This window comes from Centrocercus urophasianus, unplaced genomic scaffold (genome assembly GCF_019232065.1).
Source record: "Centrocercus urophasianus isolate 14NV4802_14NV808 unplaced genomic scaffold, USGS_Curo_1.0 seq_24, whole genome shotgun sequence".
Classification (NCBI taxonomy): domain Eukaryota; kingdom Metazoa; phylum Chordata; class Aves; order Galliformes; family Phasianidae; genus Centrocercus; species Centrocercus urophasianus.
Genome location: NW_024884800.1, coordinates 10,922,920 through 10,950,334, shown reverse-complemented (window position 1 = coordinate 10,950,334; position 27,415 = coordinate 10,922,920). Strand labels below are relative to the sequence as shown.

The following is a 27,415-nucleotide window of genomic DNA, read 5'->3' as shown; positions in this document are numbered from 1 at the left end:
TAAGCACACTAAGCCCTGCTCTCCAGGGTCAGAATGTGTTGCTCCAATTCCAACAAGACTGAGGGGACCAGTACGGTCTATGTTCCTGTTGGTGACTGAAAGCAGCTTTCCAGTACTTGGCATCCCTAACTTCATGCGAAGCTAATGATGGTCAGGCAACAGAACCAGATCTGAATCCTGCCTTTGTGTCCTCGATTTTTTATTGAAGAAAACCCTCCTCTGATATGCTGCAGACCTCTGGCTGTGAGGAGGCATGCAGAGCTCTTCGTCTGAGCTGTCCTTGAGCCCTACAAGCATCTCTTCTGGAGATGATGACACCATTTGGCTGGGTTCCTATGCTGGGACCAAGCCAGGGTAGGGGCACCTTAGGAATGTGTCCCTCTTCCAAGAGATGCTGAGACTGGCTGCTTTTCTGCGTTCTCCTCTTCCAAATCTAGCACCATCCAAATCAATCCTGCCACCATAATTCAGGCAGTCTGTAGGGAAGGCCTGTTATCCCTTTATATCCACACTGGTTTTGAGGGCTTAATCCTGGACCCAGCCTGACCAAAGATGCTATTTGAGAGCAGCTGGCAGCACCTTCTCCTCTGCTTGCCCAGCTCAATTCTGCCTGGCTTCTGCAGTTCTCTGGCTTCTCCAAGGCAGCACAGCAATCAGGGCTGTACAGCATCATTAGTGGGGCCAATCATACAGCTTTTGTGTTTGGGGAAACAAATCAAACCCTGTAGGTTTTTGTGCTTGGATTACTAGCATCTGTTATTCCTGAAGGTCAGTACTTGTGCTGGACGGTCTTGCATCTTCCTTGGGTGCCTTTCCTCTGTAGAACTGTAAGAGAGGATGTAAAGGAAGAGGGTGAGATGGGCTATGGAGCTTCCAAAGCTAGTAAATGCTGGTGTTGGTTCTTCATGTAGTTTAGTCTTCAGCCTTGAAGACCATCTGTGTGCAGATGGCTTTGAGCACTGACCCAGGATGAGCTGGAGAGGCTCCAGCATGACTTGAATTATGTCCATGGAGCCAGGCTGTTCCAAGAGTCAAAAAGGGATCTGCACCCACAAATCTGCAGGAAAGGAAATGTGACAGCTGATGGGGATGTAACCCTCCTAGAAGGGTGTTATGGTGAGGGAATGGCTCTGGAACTAATTTGAGCTTATCAGAGAATTAAATCACTATCCTCTAGGATAAGTGTATAGTTATGGTCCCAAGGCTCCTGGACCACATCAAATAAGTAGGTGGGAGTCAGTCCCAGGTGCTGAGCAGTGTCAAAGGGAGAAGGGCTTGTCTTTATATATTGGGACTGGGGCTCCTACAGGACTACTGTCCCTTCTGGAGTGGAGGATGCTCAGTTTGGACATCCTTTCTACTGCAAACCATCTCCACTGGGATCCCTGGGCCTATTATAGCCTGATTAAATATTAAAACAATTCATTTTGTACTTAAACTGTTTTGAAGGCTCCTGCTGATGATGACTTTGAAGTCTGTGGCAAAAGGGTTTGCTCTCATTTTTTCCTCCCCCCTTCACCTCCATCCCCACCTTTCCCCAGGCAGGAATGGGAGAGTATTTCTCTTCTACCATTAGCCCTCATCCGAACCACATGGCTCTGCACCAGAAGAAGATGCATGAAAGGCACCCAGTCACTGGGATATCCTTGACAGTAGGTGGCTTATAGGGGTGAGCTCAGGGGTTGTCCATCTCTGTATGCCAGGAGTCTACCTGTGGCCACTTCTCCCTATCCTGTGTTGCAGCAAGAAGGTGAGGATAGCTCCAAGGAGACCAGGAGTTGATCCAAGCCTCCTGGGGGGAAAGCCCAGGGTGGGACCCTAGCACTGGAGGGATGTTTGAACACCTGGTGAGCTCAGGGATTAAATTTCAGGTTGCACCCTATTTGTTTTTTCACCATCCGGTCCCATGAGGCCTGTACCTCCTCTGCCTGCTATAGATGAAGGAAAAGTTGCCAAATATTTTGTCTCTGCTGAAGCAGCCTTCCTTCTCATGCCTTCCCTCCCCCGCCTTCAGCCCCATCTTTTACATCTGTTGTATGTGAAATCCAGCAAACTCTCAGCAGAGCTCATTACTCACGGCCCACTGCTCTGAAGAGGGCTGAAAGGTCCTGCACGTAATGATTTGGAGGTGATTTGTATTTAAGATGCTTGGTTTTCAGATGCTGGGGGAGGAGGAGGGAAATTAAATAATTAAAATCTGGTGGGGAAGGGATGTGGAGAATCCTGGATAGAGGGAGAGGGCAGCAGCTTTTCCTGATCCAGAAGTGTTTGAGTTAATAGTTATCAGTTACACAGAGGCTGGGTTAAAACCTAGGAGTGGAGGAAAGTTATAGAATCAATTGTGTTGAAAGAGACCCTTAGTGGCCATCATTCCAACTCCCTTGCAGTGAGGAGGAACACCCACAGCTCCATCAGATGCTCAGAGCCCCATTTCTGAGGGATGGGGCATCACCACCTCTCTGGGCAAAATCTTCCTTGTGCCTATATAGAATGAGAGCATGCCTCAGGCATGGGGAAAATTGGTCTGTGTGGAACAGACTGCCATAGCAGTCTTGGTGGTATGTGGTCACGTTTTCAGCAATAAAGCCAATTTACCTTCTCACATCTTTGGGAAATCCTGCTGGTCCCAAGTGGTTGGCAAACTGCCTCCAAAAAGAGTGAGCAAGGCTGGAGAGTAGTACCCATGCAGGGCAGGCTTGGCGGCTCTGAGTCATACAAAGAATGTGGCTTGCTGATACGAAATGTGCAGTATGATCCTCATGGAGCAGTTCTCAAGGTCTCATAGCAAAGGGAGAACCCATGGGTGCAGCTCATTTTGGGTGGAGAGACTGAAGCACTGAGGGTGGGAATTAATTGCTTAGGAAAAGATCTGGTCATGTGAATGCCACTTGCCTGGAAATTCAACAAACTTGGCTATAGGGCTGGACTTGGTCTAAAACAGCTGTATTCCGCAGAAGTTCCATGCAGCCCATTTCCTTCTCTTTTGAACAAATGAACAAAAAACCTTTGTCTGATTCCTCATGGTGGGTCCCAGCAGGACTTGTTGGCTTCTGAAAGCCAAGGGACACATTCAGGGTTCATTCTGCCCTTGGACTTGAGGCTTCACTTCCAAGGGCTGCCTTTAACCCCGACCCGAACTTGTGCCTGGGAGGAACCTGTACCTTACCCTGGCAAACCCACAGGTACAGATTTCCTTCCTGATGCCAACAAGCTGCCAACAAGCCCCTGGTCCCTGGAGGCATGCAGATAGCCCATTAGAGCTGGGGAGGCCACTTTTATTCAAATCCTCCAGCCTCAGATCTGAGAATCAAGTCAGATTAAGCTGCCTGATCCAAAGCTAACGAGTTGGGGAATTAGAGGCAGAAATCAATAGCTTGGGAAGATCTAATGCTTTTACACGTGCTGACCATGTATTTACTGGCTCTGTACAAGGAGTGGGTAAGTCTGAGGAACGTCCCCTTAATTCTGGTGTTTAAACCCATGCAGGTTCTCCCCCCGATGTCATTTTATCTCCCAAGGCACAGGTACTGGAAGTTGTTTTTTGTCTGCGTCTTCTCTGAGCATCACACTTTCACTGGGAAATACAGTGCTGGAGCTATGAGCCCGGCCTTGGTACAAATAAGTGTAAGAAAATTAGTTTCTCTTAATCTGCCTGAATACCTCAAAAAGCCTTTTCTGCTGATTTCTGGGGCGAGGACAAACAGCACTTTTGTTCTCCCTCCCCCCAGCGCTCCCAGGCTGTGCAGCTGGTGCCCCGCTCTGCCCGCAGCAGGAGGCTCTGTCTGTCCGTCCCTCCGTCGCTGCGTCCAGCAGTTGGAGCGGGTGCTGGCAGATGGCTGGGGAAGAGCAGGGCTTTCTCTTTGGAGGCTGCGATTAAAAGCGCTCCAGTGATGCTCGTGTGGGCTGTGGGTTGTTGCTCCCAGCAGCCGCTCAGGCTCCATTGGGGAGTTAAAAGGGGAGATGTTAGTGTAGCAATGGAAGGTGCTGTTGGAGCCCAGATCGGATCCCAGGCTCAGCAGCTCGCTCACAGTGCTCGTTGTGAGCACTGGTGCCCAGCAGATACAGCCCAAGCCCTGGCTTAAGGGTGATGCTGAAACAGGTAAATCATTTCAATTTCAGCAAAAGAAAAGTGTGTATTTAGAAGCAACCATTCTGATGTTTTTCTAGCTTCCAGCAATGGAGCATTCAGGGTGTCCCATATCAGCAGGTTAACTTGTTGCCTTAAACATCTTGGAAAACGTATTATGTTGCACATAAAGAATAAATAGAATAAAGACAAGAGATGTCTGAAGTATGGCACTGGTAGAAATATTTTCCTGGAAAACAAAAATCAGTGGTAAATAGTGTATTGCAGAGCTGCACACGAGCAGCTGGAATGAGCCCTAAATATTTATTATTAATATCAAAGCTGTTTATTTTTTGACATATTAAATAGGTCATATATCTCATCTAATAAAACCTCTGTGTAAAACGCTGGCTCTGCTGGGCTGGGAAAAGATTTTCTTTTGAGGTCTGAATAGAGCGAGAATGTAGGAGTTCTTACATTACTCAGAAAATAAAAATTAAAGCCTTTGGTCATATTTGCTCAGGTTGGTAAGATTCTCCTTCCCCTGTGACCCAGAAGTGTGCTCAGAATAGAGGATATGGGTTCAAGTCTTGTCTTATCCAGGGATTCCTTGTGTCAGGATGGATAAACCACTTAACCTAGACTGGGTTTCATTCTAGAAATGGAACTGCACCAGTGCACCCACTGGGATGATAAAAGTGATGGGGAGGCACACAGTGACAGCAAGTACTCTTCTCCCCCTTAGGAGACATCATTAAGCAAATATCTACAAAGCTGCCCCAGCTTCAGAAGCCGAAAGCTCAAAGTTGGCTGGATGCTTAAGGGCATTAGGACCTAGTTGCTGCCAAGCCTAAGTGTTGGGGGTGGAAGAAACATTGTACAACACCCCCTGCATTTTAAAATGCCCATCCAGTGGCATTAACCCCACATCAATCTGCCTAAGTCTTCTAGGAGTTCAGGACAGTTGAGTATCCTCACTAAATTTCTTTCCAAATGCAATGAAGCCTCTATTCCTAGCCTCTCAGCAATGGCACTGAGATGGAGAGTTGATTCTCCTTTAGCCACCAAGTGGTATTAACCCATATCCACCCTTCCTGCCTCAGTTTCCCCACCTTCCAAATGACAAATTTCTTTTTGCTCTAAGAGTTTACTATAACTGTATTAACAATCCATGGCCTTAGAATCACAGAATCACTAAGATCATTAAGTCCAACCATCAATCCATCCCCACTAAACCACGTCTCTCAGTGCCACACCTCCAAGGAACACCTCCATGGATGGTGACTCCATCATTCTCAGCCTGTGCCACTGCATTACTGCTCTATCTGAGAAGAAATTTTTCTTAATATCCAACCTGAGCCTCCCCTGGCACAACTTATGGACATTCCCTCTCTTCCTATTACTAGTTACCTGCCAGGATTATAAATATAGGAGAGCAGAGTTGGGAAGTGTAAGGGACATGAGTGAAATACAGGGGTTTCAACAAGTCTTGAGGGTTGTGATAGGCATTTGAGTTTAGTTTGCTGCCTTCAGACAGGTGGTGGTGTTTCTGAAGGACAGCTATTTCCAGTAGGTCTGATACATTTTTGTTCTTCAGAGCTGTAAGCAGCGTTGGTTGAGCACGTCTTCCCCTGCTGCATCCTTGTGAATGCCCAGCCTCATCACCTCTGGTCCCACCATCCTCTTGTGGATACCTTTAGGGCCTCCAACCATCTGCAAATTCTCTTTGCTATTTCTTGATTTGTTTTCTGCCCAATCCAGACCTCAGTACAAAAGCCAGCCCTGGACTCTCTGAGTGAAGCATCCTCACTGGCTGAGCTCATTATCATATCTTGGTAGAGATTCTGGTTTTTCAGCTGATTCAGTTTGTACTCAAGTCAGACTATGCATGTGTTAGCACACTCACTGGCCTGGCTTGGCTTTGTATATGTTAGAGCTTTACAAGATGGGTTCCAAGTAGGATTCAGGGTGTGTTTAACCAGGGCAGATTCAACCATCTTTATTTTCATAGAATCGTTAAGGTTGGAAAGACCTCTAAGGTCATCTAGTCCAGTCATCAGCCCATTATCACCATGCCCACTAACCATGTCCCTCAGTGCCACATCTTCACATTTCTTGAGTCTGTTGCAGTGCCTCATCATTCTTTCTAAGAAGAAATTTTTCCTAGACTAGAAATTTTTCAAGACTAGAAATCTCATTATTCCCACTGACTGCTGCATTGAAACTTACATGCTTCCCCAAAAAACCACGGAACCCCCTCCAGAGGAAAAAAAAAAGCTTCTGCCACCCAAATCCCTCCTCTGTATTCTTGACATTGGCTACGCTATGTGTAAATTCACTCTGTGCTGTTAACTCCTGCGCTAGGGCTGAGCTCTTTTCAATGTGCCACGTAAACGCTGCTCACCACGTATTTACATTGAACGTGTTGCCCCACTGTACATTAACATTTAAAACAAAATTGCCAGCCCCATCACAAGCATCACTCTGAGGGAAGGCAGCACAGCATAGACATCATGTAAGTAATTTGTTCAACATTGGTGATAATAAGCTACGCGGAGCAATAAGAACATAAACACAGGGCTTTGTGTGAGTGTGTGTGTTTATTTTTTTTCTCCCTTTTTCTTCTTTTTCTTTTCTTTTCTTTTCTTTTTTTTTTTCCTAAGGAACCTCTGAGGGAAAAAAAAAAAGAAGAAAAAAAGCCATGAATGATTCATAGATGCAAGGGGGGAAAAAGACGAAGAGAGAGAGGGAGAGAAAGAGAGATTAAGAGAGAGAAGCTTCAAAGTGACTGGAGCGGATTTGAAGTCCTGAGCGTTCCTGTGCTGGGCAGGCCAGCAATTCACCAGAGAGACCCCGTCAAGCTCCCCCCATCCTTCGCCCTGGCCTCATCCCTGCTGCCTCCTCCTCCTCCTCCTCACCGCCAACGCAGCCTCCCAGTCGCAGGTTCAAAGTTCAGCAGCATCTAATGATGGGAAGGCCTCCCAAACCCTCTGTGAGTGGCATCTGTTTATAGGCACGGCCCTTCCCTGGTGGTTTAGCCTGGCTTAAAATAAAGTAAAGTAAAAGAGGGGGAGGAAGAGTGGAACAAGATGCAGGGTTCTTTAAAAAAAAAAAAAAAAGTATAAAAAAATCTACTGGTGATGAAGTGCCTTTGATTCTGAATATTAAAAGAGCCCATTAGATTTAAATGTAGTGAGAATATTAACGCTACTGCCTTGATTTGTATTCACTGGCTACCACGGGTACACTTTGGGAACGTGAAAGAAAAATATGGCTCATTACTGGGTGGGATGCTGGCTTTCCCAGCAAGGAGCAGCCAGAGACAGAGGGCCGGGTTGTCTCCTCTCCATCCTGTGCTCCTGGCCATCAGAAGCATGGGGGCTTCCAAAGGCATGACTGGTGGGATCACCACCTGCATGGTTAAAACTCATTATTCTTTTGCAGAAAGAACTTGGCATTTCAGAACTTGGTTCTGCTGTGACCAGAATTAAGGAGTATCCTCTTCCAGGTAATCCAAGTCTCAAAATTTTTGTTTCCCCTGTTTTATTTAATGTAATTACATTTTTGCTCCTTCAGCTTAATGATATAATAGAATTAAATGCATGAGCTATCATGGCAGACCTGCAGAGGAAGTGAGTGAAGTCCAGGGCAAATCCTTTAAGACCTGTTTTTGTTTATACGTCACAAAATAAATGACACAACAATGAATGGCTAATACTCTAATTAGCATTACATGCTGACTTTATTTTATTAATCAAAGGCTGTAACAGTCAGTGGCCTAATGAAACAGCTTGATGTTTTAATTCTTCCAAAAGAGAAAAAGAGATAAGGGCTCGGCGCTAATTAGAGTAGCAGCTGATTTCTAGAAAAAGAAAATCTGAAATTGTTGCCTGGCTAAAACAAGGATATCAAACACTGCAAATATTCCAATTTACAAAATGAAAAGAACAAAAAATAAAACCAGAAGCTTTTAAGATGTTAAGAATAGAAGAAATAATAGGTAGCTATACTGTCATCTCATAGTATGTCCTGAGTTGTCATTAGTACTACCAAGTACTGGGACATGAGGTGTTCCAAAAGAAATAGAAAGAAATCATATTGAACAAATAACACTGTTCCAAGTATCAGACCTCAATTAATATTTGTATCATCGTGAAGTTTCAGGAATTTCTGAAATACTTTTAGGATTTCCAATACCCTAAATCCAGTGGAAATCAGAATCAAAAATTCTGGCAAGAATATTTTCATTTTGGCTTGAGCTTTTTTGGAAGGAAAACTTCAGTGCTGAGGTTTTCTAAGGGGCCACATCTAAGCAGAGAGTGGACAGTTATTGGAACCTCTAAGGAATAGGTGCACAGAAGAGGTTTGTTGTCTGTTTTAACGGGTGCCTCCCTGGCAGCGTGATTCCTCCACGCAGATGGCCCACTGCTTAGCTTGTTCCTGGCAACTGGAAAGACAGTGTGGATGCAGACTGGACAGCCACACTGTGGGTGTTCCTCACAAACAGCCAGCTGCCGAGTCTCAAAAAATTAAAGAAAAGTCAGACTGGAGTTGGAGCGAAGCAGCTGATCTCACCAAATCAACAGCAAACATTGCCTTAGACAAGTCTGGGTTTCCTCTCACAGTTCTTTAATCAGTCTCAGCATACAGGTGGATTACAGGTAAGGAATAATTCATCGTCAGCATGAGGTCTGGGTACATCAGGACACATTGACAATGATGTACTGATCAGTCCATTATCTCAGGCTTCTCTTGTTCAGCTCTTGGCATGTTAGATCTGGGCAACCACTTCTTTGGTTGTGAGCTTACCCAACTTGCCTGCTGGACTTGCTGTGGACATGTGTCACTCAATGTGACATCTACACTTTTCTTGAACACCTCCAGGAATGGGGACTCCACCACCCCTCCATACAGCCTTCTGATCATCTGCAGAGCTTACTGACCACTGTGTCCGAATCTCTAGAGTAACTGCAGAGCAGGCAGGGCATAGCAAATTTGCAGAGCAGATGGTCGGAGACATTCTTGGACTTCAAACAGAGAAGTCTAAGGAGAGGGACCAAGCATAACTCCACTCCAAATTTGTTGGTAGTGCCTTGAAAATCTCATGCCTATGCATAATGACTGGTGTAAAATGGATTGTATCACCTCCCAACTCCTCACTCTCGGTGTCTGAGCTGAAGTTTATTCTTTTAGCAAAAGCTTGTGAAGTGGTTGATCTCAATGATGTTGGACCAGCTTGTACTAGCAGGACTGTGCGGGTACATTGCCACTGTGTAATGTGATTTCCCCCAGAGGAAAATTCCTTTGCAATGCACAGGCATATAAGGAAGCACAATTAACTTCTCTGGAGGAGCCTAAAGCCTGCTTTCCTTGAGTGTTGTGTAATTAAAACCTCAGTCTTGTTAATACATTAGTGAGATGTTTGCATATAATTCATCAAATGTTTATGAAAATGCGTAACAAATAATCTTGACAAACAAGTTGCTTAATTGAGATAAGGGATGGGAAGCCTTGTGAATTTTTAATAAAAAGGGGGAAAGAAAGCACGCTACGTTAATCAGATGAAGTTATCTCATTCAATATTTTCAAGTGACTTCTCCAGTGCACATTTTATTTAATATATTATACAAAAGGAATAACTTGATCCCCCAATGAGATCTGTGTAGAAAATCCTCTCTTGCAACAAACAGCATTTGGCTTAAGGCATTCCCGAGCTATTGATCAAAATCCTATGTTTTTGTTCTTGACAGATAAAAACACTGAAATTTGCCTGGGATTTGCACTTGCTCTAGCTGGAAGAGGAATGGCCAAGCCTGAGTGTCTTACTCCAAGTAGGTAGTTAACTGTTGAACAGAATCAGCAATGGCATCAATATACACACCATGGAAGCTGGTTAAGCTCTGGGAAAAAGAGGGGTTCCATTCAGATTAAAAGCTTCTTACCCATTTGATCAAGTGAGAACAGAGCTGTCCCACCATGACCACCTCCTCCATGGCTAATACCTTCCCACCATACTTTTTTTCTGTTAGTCTGTTCAGTTCATTGACACAGCAAAGTTCAATTAGGCAAGTTTATTTTTGGCCTGAACTTTGCTTGGTAATTCCTGCTTCTATTTCAGTCTTGAAAAAGCTTTTGACTCCTAGAGCCTCCTTGTCTTGCCCAAAGGTGTCAGGCTCTTTTTTTTCTAACTAGTTTGCAATGGCTTGGAGCAAGAGTGTGTGAATCTGTTCCTATTACAGCACCAGTGTAAGAAATCTCTATCTACTAGATAGATACCTATGCACCATAGGGAGAGACAGTCTGGACCCAGATTAGCTTGCTTTTCCCCCACCCACCTCCTTAAAATTACAATGGAATCTTACAAATATTTAAACCTGAATCCAATGGGAAGAGATAATGGACTAGATGGTTCAGGGGCAGTGCTTCCCTCTCCTCTTCCTTCTTGTTCTATCATGTGTGGGGTAGGAAGAATAAATCCCACTTCTCTCCTTGGTCTTACACCTTGACCAGCTCTGTGGAGAGCATGACTGGGTTGTAATGGAAGGGATGGAATGAATGAGTTTGGTGCCAGCTTGGGTGGGGATTTGAGCAACCTGGTATAGAGGAAATGTCCCTGCACATGGCAGGGGAGGAAGAAGATGACCTTTAAGGTCATTTCCAACACAAACCATTCTGTAATCCACAGAATCATAGAATCCCAGAATTATAGGAGTTGGAAGGGACCTCTGAAGTCCAATTCCATCTGCCTGCTCGAGCATGTTTGATGATTCTATGAATACCCATGGAGGACAAAGGAGGAGCAGTGGAATAAAGTCCTCGTTGTCAGCCGTGGTGGAGTTTGCTGACCATGCTGACAATTCCTCCTCTTCCCAAATGTCACTGTCACTGTTGCACTTCTGAGCTGATGTTTTGGTATTTGTCTGACTAAAGACTTTCCAACCTCCAACCTGTAGAGGCTTTCTTGGCCTCTACACTGGGACTGATTATTTATTTGTTACCAGCCTCGTGGAGGGCAAGTTTCATTCTGAACCATGAAAACCTGCTGTTCAGTAGAGTTCAGGGTCAATAATACTAATTCTCATCCCAAACACCACTACCATCATTGGCATTAGATCAGAAATGCCTGCGTCTTGGATGAATACAGTGTTAAATCTGACCCATCAGATCTGGATTAGAGCACCAACACATCATCTTTCAGTCGTTTTGTATTTTCCTACTGGGCCCTTGTGTCTCCTGCACAATCCTCTCATCCCAATTCCTTCCATCATCTTGTCCAGCTGCAGCCATCCAAGCACATCATGTAGGCATCTGTTGGTGGCCAGAAGCAGACAAGAGGAAGCTGCAATTAGGAGCTGGAGGTGAAAATTGCTCAGAGTCAACAAAGCTCACCCTGGCACGTATGATTGCACTCCAAAGGTACTTGCACAGAGCAAGCCAGTGATGAAGAAACATAGACTACGTAGTTTAAAAAGCTCCCAGCCCAGAGTCAGCATTTCTACCCTGACCTGCCTCATGTATTATTTAGCACGGACTTGTTGATGCGCACTTATATTTTTTTCCCTGTGGAGTTGATGATCTTCCTTCCCCTTAACAGCCTTGCTGCTCTCTCTCTGCACAGACGCCATCATCAGTGGGCTGTGGATGGACCAGGGCTGGGCAAGTGCTCACCACTGGGGTTAAAGAATGCAGGGTTAGAGGATGGGCACCATGGCCATACCGGCACTGGCAAAGGTAGGGGAATGAAGTGTGCGGCAGAGATGGGAGAGGGGTCTATGGAAGAAAGAGAAGTGGGAGAAGTGCAGTTGGAAGTGAGTGGTGTTAATGAAATATTCAGCAGTGGTGGGCCTAGACGCATTGCCGAAATTGCAGAAGCAGAGATGATTAATATTTAACAGGGTAAGCTGCCACTTGGCTGCTTTCTGCACATAGATTCCACCCCCACGTACACACACACCACCTCCCTCCGACTTCCCACCCTCTGGCTCCCCCAAACTCTGTCTTCTGCCACTCTTCTCTGACTCAAGCCAATGGCTTCTACCACCGTGCTCTGCTTGGGGGAGGTTCTCAGACCCTCCATGAGGTCTGCACAAGGGAGATCAGGTCCAAGGGCTGCCTGGTGGGAAAAGTGCCAGGACGGGGGGAAGGTAGTTGAGAGAAAGCACATCATTTATTTTTCATGTGGATGGGAGAGCAGGTTGTCCTATTTAGTCACATTAGATGCTCTGTTAACACAACAGGAAGAAAAAAAAAGAAATAGAAAGGATGGATTAATGCTTGCAGCAGAAGGAGACTGTTCTCTGGTTCTCTGGGCAAACAGGAACTGGTCTTTCAGGGGGTTAAGTGTTTTGGCTCCAGTTGTGTCTCCCATGGGGTGACCCATGTAGGTGATGGACAGCTGAGAAAGGGAATGTGCAAGGCTCTTCATCAGCTGGTTTGGTGCAGGTGGAATGGCCCTAGTGTGGACTGATATTAGGTATACAACCACCCACCCCTTCATCTGCAGGGATAGGTGATTCCCTACAAACTCTCCTCATGAACATCTGCACAGTTTCCTTCTGGTCATTTTGCAAACCCTCCTGAAACTCTTCTCTGCTTGGACACCTCAGGAGATGTGACAGTGGTTGTACTGTTAGTGTGCTCAACAAGGTGTCACTGCATTTTGAGCTTTTTAGAAATCAGTGTCCTTCCATCTGCTGCCTTCTGTTGTGCGTTTAGGGAGGTGCTGTTCAATCTAGGAGTCACCTCTGTGTTCAGGATCTTTGACGCCCTTGGTACAGATAAGTCTTAGCCCATTTGTGCAACCTCAGTGCTGTAAATCAACTGATTTATTAAAAAAAAAAATAAAAATTACAAGAATATTTGTGGTCCAGCTACTTTCTGGGGTCATTAATATGAAAATGACTTGGAGTAAATGAGTGTATTAAGTTGCAGCTGGGACTTGGGAAGATGTAACAAGTCTGAGTCAATACAGACGAGATTTCTGAGAGCAGGCTCGTGTCCCAGGTTCTGCAGATATACTCAGTGAGTGAACACAAATCATGGGACAGGTACATAGGCTCTGTACAAATCACAGTTTCTTTAAGAACAAAGTATGTTGTGGAAAATCTGGTCTTATCTAGCTCTGTCCATGAAATCAGGGAGGAGTGTCCCACTAGAAAGGAAACCAGGATGTTTCAGTGAATTTTGAGAAGCTGAAGAAAACTAAATGAGGGTATGAGGAAAATCACAATACATATTTTCTTTCTCCCTGTATGTTGGTCTGTATTTGAAATGTTAAAAACACTGAAGCAAGATCTTGAAGCCTTCTGCTTGGCTTCAGTTCCAGGACCAGTTTTCAGGTATTTGAGCCAATTAAGCATCATCATGTAGTCCACTGCCTTCACTCTTCAGCTCAAGGCAGAGCAGCAGCATACTGGAGGAGCTCTTGCGTGCTTCAGTGAAATGACCATCTTTTCCCATGCATATCAGGATGTGACCCAAAGGAGAGAATGGAAGGTGCCCTGGAGATCCAGGTAGCAGTTCCAAAAATGGAAGCAAGGGTTGTTCATATCTTACAGAGACAGAATCAACCACTGGACAGAAAGGAAATCATTGACAACGTGGCTACTCGATTAAATATACAGTTTAAAGGAAGAGGAGTCAAGGTTGTTGAAGAAATAGAATAGGATGGCCATTTGCTTGATGTTCCCCATGCCTGATGGCTGTACCCACTCATCCCTTCTGCTGCCATGCCATGGCAAGGATTAATGGGCATGGATGTAGAACGTGAAAACCGGATGCAGGCAGAAGCCGGGCCGTCTGTGGCAGGAGGAACCCCTGTCGAACGTCCCAGAACTAGTGAGAACAGACAACTTGATTTCTATTGTGTAAGTGGGGATTTGTCCGCAACGGTACAGTAACAACTAGAATTAGAAAGGAAGAAAGAGTGAATTCTTCTTTCATCCCAAGTGTGTTCCCTCCAGGGCAAAGGTCAAGTGCATTGTGTGGCCGTGTTCGGATTCAGAATAAAATAAGTGACAAAGGCGAGAACCTGGGGCACGCACAGGGACTGAATAAAGAGAAGTGTGGGCTAGACACCAGAAACCACTCTCTCACCCTAGGGGTCATTAACATGTGCAATAGGTGACCTCATGACATGGTGCGGGGGCAATAGAGACACTAATGTGAGTCATTTATATGCTGGCTTGAGTGTATTCAGCTATCGATAACAGCATTTTTCTGAGCATAGTGACCAGCTCCTCTGGTAAAATGGAGATTGTCCCACTTGCTCATGCAGTATGCCAGCAGTTACTCTCAGCTGCTCAGATGTCTTCCCTGTTTCTCCATAGGAGAAAAAGGAAAAAACAAAAATAAAAATAAAAAGGCAGTGCACAGATTGTCTCCCTGTTCTGTACAGAATCCGTAGACAGAGTCCATTCTGTGCTTTCTAGAGAAAATGCTAGGCAAAGGCTTCAGCATAAAGCATGAAGTGCTGATGGAGGTGAAGTTTGTCCAAAGCTTTTTTAGAGAGAGAATCTACTGACCTAATAAAACTCTGGTAAATGGAGCAGGATGGAGGCCTCAGAAAACTCATCTTTTGTTTTGAAGGTTGTAAACCCCTTGCAGGTAAACATCTGTCTTACCATTCCTCAGCATCTCCTTTGCCCACCTCCTTTGCCCTGACTAGCTCAATGCTGGCTGATTCGCCTTTAGCTTGTTGTCTGACATGACACCAAAGTAGGATGCTGCACTGCACAGACCTCGCTTTCTTGGCTAAGGGTGGTTGAGCTGGCTCCTGGCATAACAGAAACAGTTGTGGAAGAGGTGAGGGCAGGTGTTGTTTAATTCATGAGAGAGTTTCAGGCTGCACTACATATAGAATAATGTATACATATAGAAACTCTACAGTGGTGCAAGTCCTTATGTCCTTAGTTCTATCTTCCAGCATCTCCGTCATCTGCAAGGAAGCTCTCAAATGTCACCTTTTGGCCTTCTGAAATCAGATCAGCTGGCTCCCACTCTGTCTGAAATGAAATCTCCACCATGGGATGGCTGGTATGTCCCTCTTTTCAGCTGGAACAAGGTAAGAGACGGAGCCTCCCTGTGTAAAGAAGTGCTGGTCAGAGAAATGAGCATATACCCTGAATTGAAGGCTAGCCCCAGCAATACCCACCTCGTAAGCACACTTTGGGTGTGGAGAATTTGCATCGTTGCAGGCATTTCTGCAATAAGCCTGCTAGTTTATCCTAGTTTTGTGAACAACTGTTGCCTGCATCGTAGTGCCTTCTCTGTGTGCATGCACATCTCCCTGCTCCACCACAGTAACAGCTAATCCCACAGGCCAATGTAACAAATTTGGCAGGAATATACAGACCTCAGTGACGTGGTGATCCTGAACATTTCATGGAAAATAAAGAAACTGATCCCATGAGCTTATTGAACGAGGGTCTGTTGTCTCAGGCCAGCACTCATCAGGCACCTGAAAATCTGCCCGGCTGAGGTCCTGAATGCCCCAAATGCCTGCCCCTTAATTATATATAAGAGACTCCTGCCACACAATGCAAACTCATTGTGGAGCAATGTTCATTTAGCTGGTGGCCCACCAAGCGTTTGGTGATCCTCCAGGATGAAGCACTTGTCCTGTGTGCAGCTTCAGTACAAAATCAAGTCTTTTCCTCTACTTGCTAAGAAGAAGATGCATGAGTGGAGGAAAATATTGTGATGCTGAACAGAAGAGCAACTATTTTCTGTCCTGTCCTGAGTTTTAGTGCTTAGAGTGAAATTTACTACCATAAAACGCAGTGAAGAGCTTCTGTAGTACTATGACACAGCTTCAGGCTTGACCAAAAGAGTTCCTTAGACTACTGACTGATTTCACTTATTTATTTATTAGCCAAGGGCTCCTTTGAGGTCCTATCATCTCATTCTCAACTGAATTTCAGATAACCTTTCTTCGAGCTTAGACTCTTTGTAGCTGGCCAGTTTTAAAGATCGGTTTGAGCTGCAGACTTCAGATTTGAAGCTGGATCTGGATTTGGGATTTTGGTTCTGACCTATTTCATTCTGTGATACAGCTGCTCTCAGAAGACTTGGGATGTTCTTGGGAAAGTTAGTTTCAAAATTATAGGAATAAATGATGTCAGATGGCTTTACTCACTTGCTTTGGATCTCCACAAATACTAGATCTCTGGACTGTTGAGTGTGGGTTGAAGAAAATAAAATTCTGCCCAGCAGTTTCATCTTTGATGGTTATGATAGAAATGCAGCCCCAGAGGGGCTTGATCTTTGCCCTGATATCAAGATTTTTTCACGGTGCATTGGAAAAGGCTTCTTGGAGGTCTTGATAGAAACTGTGGAGAAAAGCTATCAAGAATTGCCATACTAACACCCCCGGCCTCGGCAAAGGTGCTGCAGGGTGAACTGTTTGGAAACAATTAACGTGCTCTTATACCAACATGACCTTTGAGAGTGCCAAGCATCTTCTATGGGGCCTGTAACTCAAGCATTAATAATGGATTACCAAAAGCAACCAGCTGCAAGGGAACCACTTCTCCCTGCTTAGATAATTCTCCTCCCAGAGAAGAGCTATTGATTTTGATACTGATTCCTTCCTCCCTCGTGAAAGGGCTACACCCCACCATTGCTATCTGTGACAGTGAGCTCTCTCCTGATCTACACAAACCATACACATCAGCCACGTTCCTCTGCACCAGCAGTAGAGACACCCCTCCAACACGACTGAGACTGCTGCTAAAAGCAATGTGCACTTCTATTTTCTCACCAGATGATTCAGTCAGCTTTGCACTTCAGCAGCTGTTTCCCACTAGTCTGCAACAAGTAACATCTCTGAGCACTGTGGAACTGGTTAGACCCACATCAACTTTGCAGCATCCGTAGCACAAAGAGAATGGATGAAAATCAGCTTGGATGATGCAAGCTGGATTGTGCAAGCACCCTCATCTGCTTGTTCTCTTGTATCGCTTCCTTCATCCTTTCTGCTCTAAGTCCATGTTTGTGTTTTACTATTTGTGTTGGAAGTGGTCCTGGGAAACTGATCTAACTGGCTGTGTTTGAGCAGAAGGATTGGACCAGATGACACAGAGGACCCTTCCCATCTCAGCCATACTGTTCCAGTTGCTGGATTTGAGATGGAGTTCTGAGTACCTTTATGACTTGCTAAAGCTACAGTCTCTGCAGGGGATGGAAGGAAAAAGAGGACCTTGAGCTTGTTTACATCTTAGTTTTATGGACAGAACTGAAAACTTGTTTCTGTTTGGTCTTAGGCCAGTCAGAAACAGGAATCACTTGTAAGTTTCTGTAAACAGAAATCTTATTTTTGTCTGCTTTACATAGGAAAGCAGGGCAGGGAGGAGGAGAATGGAAGGTATGCCATCACAGTGTGTGTGTTTGTCACTTACCTTTACACCCAGTGATACACAAACTTGTTGGCCACCTTCAACTATGTTTTAACTGTGGTTGGTAGAAGTGGTCTGAAAGATATAATGAAATAAAGCAATTGGATGCAGCACCACAAACCCACCAACAGACTGAGATAAGGCAAGCCTGCAGCATGTGTTCAACCTTAATGAGACACTGGAGAATCCAGTTGCTGGGTGTGGGGCAGCTTCAAGTCTGAGTTCACACTGCACCAGACATCAGAGAAGCCAACTACAAGAGGCAAATCTCTGGGGAATTGGGGTTCATTAGTATCTCTGCTTGTGGAGTAACTTGTTTTCTTGGAGCATCTTTCATCTCTTTTCGGACACAAGATGTGGAAACAAAGGGCTGGATTCATGGCAGGGCTTAGAGTGCTACTACAGTATGGTGGGAGCAAGGATCCTCTTCCAGATAGCGTGCTGGAATCCAGCAGGGACGATATCTGAGCTGTGGCTGTGTAGATGGGTGCTGAGCCCTCAAGCTGGGTGAGGGAGGTGGTACTCAGACTGGATAGGAAGAGAGGGCTTGTGAATCAGTCCTGAGAAATACCTGTAAACCCTCTTTTATACCAGAAACCTCAAAATGAGATGCTGAGAGCATGAACCTTCTTTCTGAGAAGAATGGACCAAAACGAACAGCTGAAATGAGTCCATGTTGCAGGTAGAAAGGAAGCCCTGGAATTTGCTGTTCTGAGGTATAAAAACTATTTTGACAAAATAAACATCCCCCTCCCCTCTGCAATCTTATCTGCTGCGATCATTCTGCCTCCCGGTGGACCCATCCTCCACAGACATGTCTTCAAAAATGAATTGTATTCAAGTCCACTGTGAAGTTTCTTTATGATGGTACTGTAAATGGACCATAAAGCAACAAATCTATGACCCTAAATTCCAGAATCTGCAAAAACTGCTCTTACTTGGCTCCTGCCCATCTACTGAAGTGCCCAGCCACGGGATACTTGTAGCCATGAGCTACCCGCTCTCCGCAAGCCTGCCCGCTCACCATGTAGCAGCAGGATGCAGAGAGCCAGCTCATGTCTGAAATCCTTGCCTAGAGTCAGATGGTAAGATGGGAAATCCAATCATTTTATACCGGTCAGTGAGTGAACATTGCTGAGCATATGGGTAAGTCAATAATTGGCTTTAATTAAGTAAAAGTTCTTTCATTAATATCTTTTTAAATGGATACTCTACAAAATCTGCCTGGGGGAAATCTCAGGGTTAGAAAAGCCTTATGGTATATATTGCTGCAATGTAACTGAGTTAGGTTGAGATATCAGCAGGGTGAGCATAGGAGGGAATGGGGGGAATGTTTGGAAAGGCAGCATGGAGTGAGACTCATTATCTGCTCTGGACTGAAAGGAACAAGAATATTAGCTTAACCTAAACCTGAGCAAGTCAAATAGATATTTTTGAAGGTAAAAGTATGGTCTGTGGAAGTCTTATGGCTAAACCAGATACTGATTACTTAAACTATCCATCTTACATCACTCATTGTGTCCTGCAGATGGTGGAAGCACAGCTGAACCACAAAATTCCCATCAAGTTCAATTCAAAGCATCCCACCCACGAGTTTCACCATGGACTGACCACTGACATCTATCATTTGAAGCTACAAAACTTCACCCCCAGGCCCAGCTAACATGCTTTGGAGGGTGTTGAGATGGTAAACGCCTTTTCATCTGAGCCAAGGCAAGATTTCGGTTCAATATCAGCAAGTTGACATGTGCTCCTGAGTGCCAATGTCAAACCAAACAGCAAGTACCATCCAATCACGCATCTTAAGCATGCATCAGTGGCATTTTCAGTCCAGTTCCACATGAAGCATAGACACAAGAAGAACAGACATGTTGGTTTCTTCAGGTGAAAAGACAAGCACTGGAAGGAAGGACCCTATCCCCAAAGTGAGCTCATACTCAGAAAGGTGCCAAGGGTTTGTGTATTTCTATGAGCAATGTCTTCTGTTTTCAGGCTCCATTTCCCTTCAGATCCAAGTGGAAAAGGCTGCGTAATCTTCAGACTGAAGCTTTTTATGTTTTAAAGAGAATGGTGTTATAAAGTGTTGGCGGTCTCTTCCTCAGTATTGGCTGTGACAGTCCAGGAGTGGAAGGCTTCTGATTAACACATTGTGCACGTAACCTGACATGTTGCCCAGTTTTAATATGCTCTTTTATCAGGTCATGCTGTCCCTTTGAAGGTTCTTTGCATATTGCCAGAGCACAATATCTACAAACAACTCCTGCTTCTTCCCTTCTCAGTTACTTACACCCATGTTGACAATTTAAACACTGCATTGCGTGATCACCCATGAGTTTCTCTTTTGACTTGTCTTCTCAAATTAAAAGCAAAACAAAGCTAAACAGGAGGCTTCTTCAATGAGACTTACAACTACGGAAACAGTGACCAGCCAAAATGATAAATCTGGCATCTCCTCATTCTTTAGCTGACTTTTACTTGCCTGAATGCTAGGCTGGTGCTCACTGCAATTTGCATTACTGTAAGTAAGCAAAATTCTTGCTTCAACTCATTTGTTTAGTTCAATTTCAAAAATATGAATTTAAACAAACCAGGAATGTTTATTCCCAAATGAGAGTTTGCATAGAGCAAAATAATAGTGAGTAACAGTTTGAGCAGCAACTTGGGCAATTGTATGCACCATCAGAGCATCTTTGTGGCCATAGATCTTCCCTGCATTTGAGGGGTGACCATACAGAGATTTCTGCATTTTTATCTCTATGCAACGGTGTGGACTTGTCTTTTCTTGATAAAACCCTAAAGACTAATTTTCACTGAATGTTATGGATCAAGCAATATTCTATTTATGAACGCTTTGCTTCAGCCAAATACAAACTGTTGGACTCAGTGAGCTTCATGGTCTGCAGTGTAGAAAATATTAACCTAGCTTCCAATTTTATCCTTGTGGAGGTGAGAAGCCTGGGTTTTCACTGCAACTGATGAAAAAGAACAGTCCCTTAGGCAGGCAGTTGTTTTCATCCATCCCGTGCATCTGATTCAGGATGGGTGAAGCAGCTTTGGGCAGCACTCCCTACTGATCCAGGAGGATGCTGGAGTTATTTTCCTGAGTCACACCCAGCGCTCCTCCTTCAGTTATCTGCAAAATTAGTTTTTCTCATGCCAGCTCCTTTAAAATGCAGCTGTCCCTCACAATACTGTTTTTCTTCTGTCATTTTTTTCACACTATTTTCTGTCACATTTGGCAGCTCCTCGTGCCAGGACTGGCACTTCTTATCCTGGTCAGCTCATGCAACGAAAGGCTGAGATCTAATCAGTGGCCAAGTCACCTGCCTACGATCCCAATGCAAATGCTCTGGAAAACACAGCTGGAGGGTTAATGAATTGGCCAAGCCCCATGTCAGAGCATGCAAGGCTAGATGTAACTTGTGCTGGTTTTCATTTCTCTTTTTCCTGGTGCTGCAAGAGAAGGCAAGGCAGATCCTTTGCATGCTCCACAAGATCTTTGCCTCTCCAAGGATCCCCCAACAAATCTCAATAGGCCCTGCATGCTTCCCCCTTGGGCAGAGGTGGAAGCCAACGTCCTGGCTCAACGCATCCAAAAAGGAGCAATCCTACAGCCAACAACTTCTCCTTCCACCCCTGCCTAGGGCTGACCCGGTGGCATTGACTACCTCTTCTGTTGCAAGCAGCTAGATTTTGGCATGCTCCTGTAAGGAAACCCTTTTTTCTTTTCCTCTTCTTCTTCTCCTGCATTTTGATGGGGCTGGAGATCTCTCGGAGGAAGACGCTCTTCCCTTTTTATCAATTAGGAGCACACACGCGCTCTCTCGCTCCCTCTCCCACCCCTACTCTGCTTTCCTCCCAGCTCCCCTTGGCTGCCGATTTCAGACAAAGATGTGTGAGTTCTTTGATCTGCCTGGCAGCCACCGCTGGGGGATTGGCTTGGAGGTTAATTACACACAGGCCGTCTCCAGCTGTGGCAGGAGCCATTCGGCTGGAGAGGGAGCTGTCCCTTCTCCCCCCTCCAGCTACAAACTTCAAGGGGACAGGAGGGCAAGGAAGGTACCACTGAAACCCCTTTTGATATGACAAACGGGCTCCTTGCTTGCCTCTCTGGTTCTTGTTTTGTTTGTCTAACTGGTACTTGAAATATGGATGAGCTCTCAGTCCTGAGGGCCCAGCCACTGTCTTGAAACCAACTGGAGTTTTGCTCTCCTGTCTGTCTTTCTCTGCCTGTCCACGTGTCCTTGTCCAGCAGCCCTCTGCCCACATACCCATGACTAATCCCAGCTCTCAAGGAGAAGCAAAACCTGGACCCTGTGTTTGAGCAGCTGTGCAGAGATGAGGAGCCTCATCTGCTGGAGGAGAGATGAGTTGGTGGCTGCTGCCCGGGAGGTTTGCATTCTGTCAGTCCCTCTCTCTGTGCCTGAAATACTCAGAGATTTTCTTCTGTTTATTCTTCTCTTAAAGCCACTTAAATCCCTCTGTGCCTCGGTTTTCCAATCTTCATAATAAAAGCAAAATACGTTTATCTGCTCCTCAGGGTTGGATTGAGGCTGATTGATTTGCTTGTCAAACATCCCAAACTAAATAGTGTGGCACAAGAGAGCTGTTGGTATAATCCCTCTGTATTAGCAAAATCCCTCTCAAAAGGAGCTTACACAGATGCTTCAAGGCAGGTAGAGATGGATTTCAGATGCTTTTCAGTGGCTCCTAGGCATCTCTCTTGGCCTCTGAACTCTCACATGATATTCAAGTGTGGGCTGGGGTCCCCATGCAGTGAGATCTGCAGCTGACAACAGCCTGCATCCTAAGGACATTACACAACCTAAACTAGATCTATCCGGGAGTGCAAACTCATATTTAGATTTGCACTCCCTTCTGTGCAGACTAAGGGAAAAATTCAAATGTTTCTCGTTCAAACAGTGTATCTGTAGTAGTCAAGAACGACAGCCAGTCTGATTGCATGTCAGTGGAAGCCATCAACTATTTGCAGCAAAACATGCCTGTCTTGAGACCTTGCCTGAAGCCAACATGCTGTTGTACTCATCTGGATTGTGAGCAGATCTGGGAGCTAAAAGGCAGAAAGCTCACTTGTGCACAACCATTTTGCTGACTAGTAGAAGTTTGAGTGCAAGGACCTGTGGGTCTGTAGCAGAAATGCTAAGTGATGGCCTGAACCAGTGATTGAGCACCTGGTGGGAAGGCAGGGCCAACCCAGAGGAGCTCAGGTGCATGCAATGTACTGGAGTTACCAGAAGGGGTGGAGACAGGATCCACCCCTTCCCAGTGCTCATTTAAGGGTTGGCAATGGAGGTGAGGATATCTTTCTGGAGATTCCTGCTTCTGGAGGCTTTCTGAAGGTAAGTAGCTTATTTTGTTTATTTCTGTGCTTGCTGCTGTTGTATTTGAGCAAACTCCTGCTTGCTGCAGCCTATGTCTTTGGTGCTCTTTCCATTACGTTGCAGAGTTCTACGTGCATCCCTTTGGCATTTGAACTACTGAGATGGGGGTGCTGTTGTCTTGCACAGATACCAATGTTGTGTCTAATGCTGATGTCCTGGTTAAATAAAGAGTAGCTGAGCTTTCCCTTCCATTTCTGTTTCCTTCTTTATCACTCTCATGCTGCTGGTTGGAGGACAAGCAGCTGAACTACTGTCACCTTACATCCCCAGAGCTACTCATGGGAGCTAAGGGGCTGGGAGTGGCATCCAGGGCTATGTGTGTCCTGGTGGGAGGAGACTGTACGTCCTGTGGATTGAGGCATGTGAGGTCATACCCAGCTCAGCCCACTGTGCTGAGGAGTTGATATGTGCTGCAAGGCTTTTCATGGGTTTGTGATGAGTAGAGACACCGCTGAAGTTTTACAGAATGTTCTTTTTCCCAGGGAGACAGCCAGAACTGACACTTTGAAGATGCTTGACAGCTCCAAGAGATGAGGCTAGCTAGAGGATACAGGCATACAGCCCCCAGCTGCAGGCAAGAAGGAACTGATGTCGTTTAGCCTCAAGTGCTACTTGGGGCTGATGGCACTGGGTATGTGTGGGTGAAACACAGAGTGACCTTCTCCCTTATGTCTGTGATAGGATAATGAGTGACAATCAGCTGTCCCTGTTTGTGCTGTCCAGACCTCCTTAATGTGTTGCATAGGTGACAACCTGTTGTGATGCCCTCTCCTGTCGGCGAAGCTGCTGGGTGGACAGGACTGGTGCTTAAAGGCTCTTTGCAGACAGCATTGAGGATGGGCATCCACCTCCTTGGGGTCTGTTGAGAAGGCTGAAAGGTGGATGCCTGCGTGAACCAAGTGTCTCCACACCCACTCCTCAAACAAAATCCATTTCCTTTCTTACCCCTCACAGTAGAGCTCATAATAATTTAACAAATAAGGGTATCTGCTTATACTGAATTAACACTTTCAGTGTTTCTTTTGGTCTTCTGGGAGGGTTTTCCCATTTCTCACGATATACTTTGTCTTCTGGGTGGCTATTCCATATATAGTTCTAGCCCTTTAAGATCTAAAGGTTGTTTGACACAGTAAACATCCCAAAATCATATCAGGCAGAGAGGCTTGGGGGGGGAGTAAGAAAAGATCAGCTTTTGTTTTGCCCTGGGGTAACTATGATGCTCTTATCCTGGAACATGTGAATTTGGAGTCTTGAGCTATTTCATGAAAGTCTGAAGCTTGTTGGAGGATGGAGTGGAGTTGTGAAGTCTGCAGAGCATCTAGTATTTGCTTTGTGATTTGTTCTGATGATTGGATATCATACTCCAGCCCTAGGGAAGTTAGAGATTGCCCTCTGTGCAAAACCATCCCAGCCAGCAATTTCATGGATACAGGCACTACAAAGTAGTTGTGTTGGGAACGAGCAGTGGATGAACAAACTCAGCCCTGTGAGAGCACTTCTCTCCAACACGCAGTGCTTAACTCTACCTCATCTTAAATCTGAAAGACGCTACTTCTGCAAATCTCACACACCTATTGCAGCCCAACAATGCTGTTCAGTAGAGATAACCACAAAAATTACATATCCTTGGCTTGCTGACCTCCTCTGGATGACATGTGAATATCTAGGAAACTTTTGCCCATAAATCCATTTTGATAGAGCATAGAACATACTTGTAACTATTAATTCCCCACTGTAAATTCAATTTCATGGAGTGTTTCTCCTCAAGCTGTCTGCAAATGAATATACTCAACAATATCTCTAAAAAGACTTTTGTCTTTGTCTGCCTGAAGGACTTCTGTGACTATAGGGATAGCTTTCATACAGCTCGTTGCATGTATAAACCCTCCAAGCAGACTTGCCTCCATAGATCCTTCCCATGTTTATACATGCAATGAGCTGTATGAAAGCAGCTCTCCAGCAATGTGTAGGAAGGCATGAGGATAGAAATAATCTTCACTGGGGTTATGAAGGTCAACAGTGCCCATAAGAGCATTGTGTTGGGGCAGCAAGTAGGGTGCAAGCTCCTCTGGCATGAAGTCACAAAGCTCTCACTGGAGCTGCCTTCCTCCTGCCAATCTATGTAAGTGCTTCTTCCCTGCCTTTTCCCTTAAGTCACATCTCAGCTTGTGCTAGGTGACACATCTCACTGCTCGTAAGCACTGCTTCACCTGCTTGCTCTGAAGTAAGGGAGGCCCTGAGAGCAAATCCCCCCAGGGAGGTCTCATCCAGGGAAGGAATGGTTAATCTCCTGAAGCTATGAACCCTGGTGGGCCTTTTTTTTTTCTGCAATAATGAGAAGTGGAGTGTGCACATTGCAGTGTGATTATTACCTGTTTATTTTTTCATGAGGCTTCTCCACTGTATGTCACTCCAGTGTCATCATCTGTAAACACATTGATTTAACCATTACTTTGGAGCAGCACTTGCCTGCTCCGCAGACTGGATACCTGTCCCCTGAGGGCACCAGGAGTGACAGAGGGCTGAGAGCTCATCCTTGGGCTCTGCTTCACTGTCTGCAGCGCTCATCTCTCCTCTCTACTCTTCCTCTTCTCTGCCCTCTTATCCACTCCTCTTCCCATTCAGCTTTCTGCTCCCTTTGTTTTGGCCACCAGCCCCGTCTGCTGCCCCAGCCTCGTGCTTTGAAGATGCAGCAGCAGCTTGGAACATCCCACCTGCAGACATCCCACAGGGAACAGCGCCAGGTGGTCTTCACCTCCTCTCCTCTGAAGGTGTGTGAGCAATCCAACCTGTACTTTCTGCATTGTGGAACAGGCTGCCCAGGGAGGTGGTGGATTCATTGTCCCTGGAGATGTTCAAGAAAAGGGTAAATGTGGCGCTGAGGGACATGGTGGGATGGGTTGATGGTTGGACTAGGTGATCTTAGTGGTCCTTCTCAGCCTTAATGATTTTAAGATTTAGGGAAAATGTGGTTGCTGTGTGGAACATCCTAAGAGGGTACCCCAGAGAGGTCCCTGAGCTGCTTCTCCCTGGGGAACAAGAACAAGGGAACTGACCAGCTCATTTCTAGACTATTAACCATTAACATAATTAACCACTGGAGGTCTGAAACTGTACCACTCACGTCTGCAGGTGGTGGCATATGGAGCACCTGGGCACTGCTCTGCCCTCAGTCAGCCTGAGCTGGGAATTAGGTACCATTATAAAGCTAAAATCCACCCATTATGGATTGGAAGAGTTGGAGGAAGCTCTCAGAAACCAACCAAGCATTAGTGCCTAGAGTGTTTATAGGGTTATATATACCCTAAGCCATGAGCAAGACTTTCCTCTCTTGTCCTGCCCCTGCATCTGTAAAACTCCACCCCATAGGGAAGGGAACTTTCCCCAGACTGTGTGCAAATCAGAGATGTATTGAGGTAGGAGGGCTGGCTGGTGGAGCTGTCATATTGTACGTGCTGCCACGTATAATATAAAGGACTTGATTCAGACCTTTACACCTTAAGTGAGTACAAGGGGGTTAATGTGCAGGGCTATGAAGCAGCCAAAACTGCTGAAGAGCAGCTCTCTGTGCCATTATTTTAGTTTCATAGTGGTGTTTCTTGCCACAGCTACTGCACTCTACTCTTTCATGCAGTGCTCTTTAGAGCCAGCCAGGCTCAGAGCCTGTGGTGCCTGTCTTCACTGCCATGCTTGTGCAGAGGGAAAGCCTCAGGAGAGGCAGAAGACATTCTGATTTATTTTTATGACTTCCACAGACAAACTTGGAGAAGATAAAATGGGGGAAGAATCTTGGAACTTGAACCCTTTTAATAAATTAACTACACTGGTTCTTCTTCCCTCTTGTGATGCCCATGGCAGACAAGTGCCAGGAAGACTCCTGGCTCCTCAGTCATGCCCCATTAGTGCACTAGTTTGTTCTGGGCTTATCTTGGAGGAAGGGCTCAGAAGGATAGTGGGCTGTGAAGCAGAATCAGGGACATCCCAGGGTGATGCTTTGGCACTGTGAGCCATGTTTCATTCTTTGATTGGCATAAAGGTCACCAGGAGGCATGCCCAAGTGATGCTAACCAGCAGAGGAATGAGGACTGCCAAGGTGGTCTTGGCTGTCTCCACGAGAGTGCTGCCTGCTGAAGTGTCATTGTGCTAAGTGATGCTAGCTGTTTCTTCAGCCCCGAGTCACATCAAGATGCTGCTCTTGGGCTCTGCTTTGCTCTAGAAGTTATTCAGTGTGCTGTGAGCTGCTGCTTTACTTGCTCAGAGCAGCCCCTATTCCACCTCTGCAATGCTACGCACATGAATCCATTAAAGCCTCTGCAGTGCTCCAGAGCTGAAGGACCTAGCAGTACTGTGCTAAAATGGCTTTGCTAATCCCTACTGTTCAAGAGGGAATCAGCAACAGTCCCTGAGGGACCCTTTTGTTCTGCTATCGAGGCCCTGGGCTTCTTAGCTGAGTGTAACAACTCTGAATGCTTTCTCAGGAGCGCTCAGTGTGCATTATTTATCATTGTCAGGATTGTTACACTTCAGAGTCACGTTCACCTGCCCATTGCATC

At 45.5% G+C, this 27,415-nt stretch overlaps 1 long non-coding RNA gene across 4 annotated transcripts; it reads left to right on the top strand.

Annotated features, from left to right (window-relative positions):
- Positions 1-6,779: 6,779 nt before the first annotated feature.
- Positions 6,780-22,664, top strand: LOC122163880. 4 transcript variants are annotated; one of them, XR_006170061.1, is made up of 6 exons: positions 6,780-7,058; positions 7,511-7,574; positions 9,817-9,897; positions 11,661-11,797; positions 14,991-15,128; positions 18,055-22,664. It is a non-coding gene; the product is annotated as an uncharacterized LOC122163880 (long non-coding RNA). The 4 variants fall into 4 exon arrangements; XR_006170059.1 differs by having other exon boundaries at positions 11,685-11,797; positions 14,991-22,664; XR_006170058.1 differs by having other exon boundaries at positions 14,991-22,664.
- Positions 22,665-27,415: the final 4,751 nt, after the last annotated feature.